Source organism: Sorex araneus, chromosome 5, assembly GCF_027595985.1.
Source record: "Sorex araneus isolate mSorAra2 chromosome 5, mSorAra2.pri, whole genome shotgun sequence".
Taxonomy (NCBI): Eukaryota; Metazoa; Chordata; class Mammalia; order Eulipotyphla; family Soricidae; genus Sorex; species Sorex araneus.
The window spans coordinates 93,497,899-93,503,982 of NC_073306.1; positions in this window are offsets into that span (position 1 = coordinate 93,497,899).

The following is a 6,084-nucleotide window of genomic DNA, read 5'->3' on the forward strand; positions in this document are numbered from 1 at the left end:
GCAGGGTTTATTGTAAGACTGGCTAGCCAGGGTCCAGCCACCTACACGGACACGCAGGTCCAGCAGGTTGGGCAAAAGACCCCGAGCTTCTCCAAAGGAGATCTTATATAGGCCTTCCCCGGCCGTTACAGCAGAGCCCGCGCATTTCATAGCCAATAGATTTGTAATATTGCAAACTTTCTTAACCAATCCATTTAAAAGGACATCACTCCTTAGCCTATGGTTTTAGAAATCAGTATTCGCGCCAATATTCAGGAATGTCCTGGTTCTGGGGGCAGTCCTGGGTCTTGTGATACGGGTCATGTGATATGGGTCTGGTTATCTGGTCTGACCACCACCCTTCTTGCGAACCGGGGTGCCTGTATCTGAATTCCTTGCTCAGGGGCAGAAAATCAAGTTATTCTAGAATGCGGGCTCCTGTAAAAAGAGTCTTAAGAAAGCTAAATAGATTCCTGTGGTCTGTCCTGGGCCAGATCCTCACAACTGGTCCAGAAACAGGAAGTGGAGATCAGAAAGGGTATGACATTGAACCAGGCAGCTGTCTGCAGCGACACAGCTCTGAGGCACTGACCACTGGCCTCTGCCCGCAGATCGAGTGCTGGACCTGGGAGCTCAGCCTTCCATGGCATGACCATCCAAGTGTACACCTCTGCCGTGATGACCCGTTGCTTCCCTCATATAACTTCCCCCAAAACTGCCATTGCATTGTCCTTTCCCAGCCCCCTCAAGAATCTGTTTCTTATTTTTGATTCCTTAAGCTTTTAACATTCTCAATTTTCAATTATTAAAAAAAGTTTTCTTTTAACAGTAAAAGAACTGTTACAAATTAGCCAAAGTCTTCCATTTTATGAGTATTTGCAAGGGGGAGGAGGGATAGGAAGAAATCTAGAAACATTTTTTCCTCTGTTTTAATTTTTTTCTGGTTTGGGGGCCACATCCAGCAGTGCTCAGGGTTTACTCTTGGCTCTGCACTCTGGGATCACTCTTGGTGGGCTTTGGGTGTCCATACAGGGTGCTGAGGATGGAACCAGGTCAGCCACATGCAAGGTAAGCACCCTGCCAGCTGTACTGTGGATTTGGCCTCTTTCATGTTTTCTTAATTGAGGTCATATTGGCTTACATCTCATTGCATGTTTCAGGTGTGCTTTTTCACACCATTTCAAAGTTGTTCCTCTACACTCACCACAGGAGTGCAGTAGAATCTCCACCCCCATCTCTTGGACCCCTCTTCCCTGGTGCTCCCTCCTCTCCTGGCTGACTGAATTCTGTGGTCTGAATCTGAAGGTTGGTTGGGTATTGGTTTGGCCTGTTCCCTTGTTTTATTTCTCTAAGTCTTAACTATAAATGAGATCATCTGGTATTTGTCTTTCTAGATCTGATTTATCACTTAGTGTTTCACTTCCAAGATATCTAAGTGGTTAGTTGCAAATGAGGTCTCCTCTTTCCTCATAACTGAGTCTATTCTAATGTATACATATACTACATGTATACATATTCTTTTTCTCTTCTGTCAAATGTGCACATGGATAGTTTCCATAGCTTGGCTGTTGAGAATAGAACTGTAATAAACCTGGAAGTGCATATTTCCTTTCAAATTAGTGTTTTCATATTGTGTCTTGTTATATTTTTTTATATCTAGCAATAGAACTACTGGATCTGTGGTAAGTCTATTTTATTTTCTGTTTTATAAAATCTCCATGTTGATTTCCAAAGAAGCTGAACAAGAGGCTGGTTTATATCTTACCAACAACACACAAGGTTTTTTTTAATCCTTATATCCTTACAAGACTATTGTTTCCAGGTTTTGGAATATCAGCCATGCTCAAGAGTGTGAAATGATATTTTTATTTGCATTTCCCCTATAATAAGTGATATTGAGCAACATTTTTGTGTATCTTGTGGCCCTCTATAAACCTTTTTTAAATAAATTGTTATTCATTTCTTCTATCTTTTAATATATAATGTTAGGTGTGTGTATGTGAGAGATAGAGAGTGGGGGAAGAGAGAGAGAGAGAGAGATCCCTTTCTGACTCTGGCATCAGGGTAATGTTGGCATGATAAAATGTTTTTAGAATTACACCATTTTATTCAATCTTCTAGAAGAATTTGAATTTGAGAGAGATATTTACTATCTTTGAAAATTTAGTAGAACTCACGCATAAAAATATATATTCTAGGCTTTTACTGTCAGTTTCCTTGTTTATAATTTATTGGTTCAGATTTTTTTTATTTCTTTCTGAGTAAATCTTGAATGATTGTTTAATTCTAACAATTTGTTCACCACTTCTATATTTTTTAATTTATTAGTGCACATATCTTTAAGTAGTCTTTTGTGATCCTTTGCATTTCTGTTGTATCTGTAATAGCTTCTTCTCATTTATTTTTGGTCCAAGGTTTTAGAGTTCTTTTTTTCTGGTAAATCTTACTAAATACTTGTCTTTTTGTTCATATTTTCAAAGAATCAATTATTGTTTTCATGGGTATTGCCCCATAGTTATTCAGTAATATGGCCTAATGTCTATAAAGTTTATTTTAGCTTTTTTTAATGGTTGATTTCTAATTTTGTATCACTGTGATCTGGAAAGATAGTTAAAAGATTGGCTCATTGATTTAAAATATATTTCAATTTCCTTGACTCTACTGACACTTGATTTGTGTTCTGGTTTGTGATTTGTTTTCCTCAATGTTCCATGTGCGTTTGGGAATGTGTAGTTGTTCTTTTTGAGGTATAGTGCCCTGTTGATGTCTATTAAGCTTATCTGGTGTAACTCCTCAATTAGGGATCCTGTTTCCTTGTTGATTTTATGTCTGGTTGCTTCGTTCAATGATGAGAGTAGGTGTTTAAGTCCCATATGAATACTATGTGATTCTCAGTGTCATTCTATTGATCTGTTAATAACTGCTTAATATATTTTTATGCTTCTTGACTGGGTCCATATATATTAAGTATTAAACCCTCTTGATTGATTCATTGACTGATTGATAATTACAAAATGCAAGTATCTGTATCTTACCAATTTTATTAGTTGGGAGTATATTTTGTTTATATAAGTATGGCCTTTTGTGTTAATCATTTTTATTTAATTTTTTTCCATATTTTACTTCGAGCTATATTCATCTTTGAATTTCAAACATGTTTCCTGTAGGCAGAAGATTGGAGTGTGTCTTCTTATCCAATCACTTTGTGTCTTTTAATTAGTGAGTTGATATTTGTGGAATATAAAATTACATAGTATGAAACTATGAATATAAAATTACATAATATGAAACTGGCACCCAAGGACAGTAGACACAAGAGCCAGGAAGATTGCTCCATGGTTGGAATCCTGCCTCATGAGCTGGGGGAGAAGGCAGATGGAATAGAGAAGGGATCACTAAGTCAATGATGGTTGGAGGGATCATTCGGGATGGAAGATGCATGAAGTAGATAAAGGACCAAACATTATGGCCTCTCAGTATCTGTATTGCAAACCATAATGCCCAAAAGTAAAGATAGAATGGGGAAAATTGTCTGCCATAGAGGTTGGGGAAGGGTTGGAATGGGGGGTGGAGGGGATACTTGGAATATTGGTGGTAGAAAATGCACATTGGTGGAGTGATGGGTGTTCAATAATTGTATAACTGAAACTCAAACATGAAAGCTTTGTAACTGTATCTCACAGTGATTCAATAAAAATTAGTGAGTTGAGGTCATTAATATAAAGAATATTAGTATAATTAATATATCACCATTTTTACCAATTTTCTGTGTTCTCTTTGAGATCTGTGATTTGTGTGACACTATATAATTTACTTTTCTCTTGTTTGTTTCTTCCAAATATCTCTGTTCCAAGTTTACCTTCAGGCTTACCTTCAGGTTCTAATTTAATCTACTGTCTTTAATTTAAAGCAAGTTCATCTCAAGCTCATCCAAAAAGCCCCTGTTGTGTTTGCCTCCTTTACTTCCTTTTATGTCTTTCCTGTCTTACTGCATTTAGGCAGAGTTTCTTCTCATTCTGGTCTCATTAGTATACCTTACATTGCCAGTATAGAGAAGAGAAATTCCTTTACCTGATGATTATAAGAATTGTTATTATTTCTTCAATTCCAGGAAAACATTATTGAGCAGAGTATTCACCTGGGATCTTGAATACATCATGTCAGTCCTTCCTGGCCTATAGTTTCTACTGAGAGATTTGTGGGATTCTTTTATACATGACTTGACTTTTTTCCTAGCCTTTTAAAGGTTTCCTTTTTAGTCTTTGAATTTTGCCATTTTAACTGTAATTTGTCATGGTGACGATATGATTTGGTTCATTTTGTTTAAATTCTTTGGTTTTCTGGATCTGTTTATCTGTTTGCACCCCCAGTTTTAAAAGTTCTCTGCTGTTATTGCTTCCAGGAATTGTGTCAGTTTGCCTGTTCATCTGCCACAGGTAGGTCCTATTAATTGCTTTCTCTCTCCATGCCCAGTTAGCTTGCTTCTTCCTTGAGGTAAGTAGATCTCTCATTAGAGGCCCTGAAGGTCTAGTAACATGGAGGGTGGTTTCACCCAGGTCCATCCAGGTCATAGGTTTCTTCTCCTTGCTTTAGGCCTTTCATACATGTTCCAAACTTGTTATATTATTTAACCATGAGTTTTTTGGGTTAAAACTTCTATTTCTTATCCTACTATCTCTTTGATAAGCCAGGTGGGTATTTCAGATCTTATTAGTACCAGAAAGACCTTGATTTGAAAAAACAACCAATGTCTGTCCTATGGTAGAAACTCCTTAATCCTATGAACAGAAGATAAATGCTCAAACCTTGGATGCTTCCTCCTTAATTGGCCATACTAAAAAGAAGAGAGTGCATTATCATTTTATCATCCCTCCTATTCATTGTTTTCTCCTGAATTTCTGCTTTACTAAGCTATTTTCGGGAATATTAAATGCAATACTTAATTTTGATATGGTCCCTTGAAATGAAGAGAAACCTAAGATTTACTTAAGTCAAGAGAAATAGAGGATTCATTTAATTCAAATTTCTAGAAATTCTGACTCTGAATTGCACAGATGATTTACATATGGCAAGTAAAACAGGAATTAGCAAATATTTTCTGAACTTGTAAAATGTTTTTTAAGACACTCTGATGAGCCAATGTTTAATTCCTTCTTCCATAAATAGGATAAAAGATCTCTGCCATGTTTTCTCTTAAGTAAATATATTTTAAAACTGTGTCTACATAGTGTTCCAATTTGCTTTCAGCTGCCACAATGAATGGGCATAGCAGCTGGAATGAAGGATAATACATCACACCTCAACTTAGAATTTCCTGCCTTTTGTTTTCTTGAATCATAGCCTTGATGTTGTTTAAATAGTGCTCTGTACATTTAATTTCCTTTTTTCTCTCCACAAAGACCAAACGATTTTTAAAAATCACTCCATCTTTCATAGTGGGTTATAAAAGTGTTCTTGAGCTGAAATTGAACTGATCTCTTATTTAAACAGATAAATATATATTTAGGCATTCAATCCATCTTCATTTATTTTATTTGTTGACTACTTGGGAAGAAATCAATTTGTGTACATTTTATCATGTCATGTGCTTGCTTTTAAAGATAACACTGATGATAATAACTGTTAATTGTGTGCCAGATGGTTAGGCTAAAAACATACATCTTCCAATACACAGACAATACACAAAGTCTGTTCTTTGCTATTTTGTAAACTATATGACTTATAACTTGTCCTCTGTACCTCACATCTTTCCCAGAGAGGAAATGTGAATTTGAATGATGTTAGACATTATTTAGCTTAACAAACTACCCAATGCATTGCAGCCAGTTTCTAGATACTAATGTGATGTCACAGAATACTAAACCAGGAAGAAGAGTGGTCTTTAAAACCCAGAGGAGCCTTTTCCAGCATATCACTACCCATGTTCCAAATGAAAGAGACATATGTGGAAAGGCATGGCAGCAAGAAAAAGAATAGGATGATTGGAGACATGAACTAAGAAATGAAGATGAATCGCAGAGTGACAAGGAAGTTGGCAAATATCAGATTTTCAAAGTAAGGGCTTGGTGTTCACAATAGTGCTTCAGAAAATCGAGTCCTCAGAAT